General features: G+C 32.3%; 1 protein-coding gene across 1 annotated transcript in view; it reads left to right on the forward strand.

Annotated features, from left to right (window-relative positions):
• LOC107746299 (cilia- and flagella-associated protein 58-like) overlaps nucleotides 1-1,107 on the forward strand; it is a 92,378-nt gene that overhangs the window by 46,082 nt on the left and 45,189 nt on the right. The gene's annotated exons all lie outside the window — the stretch shown is intronic.

Genomic DNA, 1,107 nt, shown 5'->3' on the forward strand with positions numbered 1-1,107 from the left:
AAAAAAAAATGAATCAAGCAAAATTATATTATAATGAAATGAAACAAAGCTACTTAAAGCTGATGCAATTTGTTCTTAATATTGTGTATTCATCAGTAAATAATGCAGGGTGGGGTTTAAAATGTGAACAAGTGAATGCTTTGTTATTACTAGTTAAAGTTATTTTACACACACAGTTCTGCCTTGGATACATCAGCAAAAAATAACCGCTTTTTAAAGCTGAAGAGAAAATGATTACCTTTTGATGAATGACTACAAAAAAAACAAACATTGTTTTCTTTAGAATAATATGCACTGATGAATTGCACATAATAAAACCAGGGACATTTATTAGGAGAGTAATTAGAGTCCATTTTTATTTCAGGTTTTCTTTTGTACTCCAGGCGAAAGGAGGGAAATTGTAATAGAATACACCATAACAGAATACCTGACTACCGTGACCAACCCTGACCTTAAACTCCTGACTGTTTACAGACTCAGCAAACATAGCCTAGACACAAAGAAAGTCAGACACAGACAGTCCTCGCTGCTGAAGGAGGACACGCTGTGCTCCTGCTGCACACAAAATGAGATGGAAACACAATTGCACTTTTGAACCTCACGCACTACACATAAATCAGCAACATATTCCATCCTTCTTATGCAAACCGCTATAAAGAGCATCTATTGTGCATGTATGTGTAATGTTTACTAATGCTTTGTCAATGTAAACCAGTTTATCATGTCAGTAAAGCACATTTTAATCTTGAATCTTGAGAGAGAGAGAGAGAGAGAGAGAGAGGAGAGAATGTTAATAGCAGTGTTAAATGGCAAACAAAATTATATGTGATAAAGATTTTTTTTAATATTTTGACAGCAATAATCAATATGAGATGAAAATAATTATAATTAAGGGATTAAAAAAAAAAAAATGAAAATGTCATTTTTAACACTGTAGTCAACTTAAATGTTTCTGTTGACTAAAATAATTTGTTAAATAATTGTCCTATCAAAGTTAAATGGACTAAATTTCAAAAATAATTGTAAATGTCTCTCACTCTCACACACACACACACACACACACACACACACACACACAAACATACATTGTATTAACACAGTGAAATG

Source organism: Sinocyclocheilus rhinocerous, unplaced genomic scaffold (genome assembly GCF_001515625.1).
Source record: "Sinocyclocheilus rhinocerous isolate Xijiao unplaced genomic scaffold, SAMN03320098_v1.1 scaffold798, whole genome shotgun sequence".
NCBI classification, from domain to species: Eukaryota; Metazoa; Chordata; class Actinopteri; order Cypriniformes; family Cyprinidae; genus Sinocyclocheilus; species Sinocyclocheilus rhinocerous.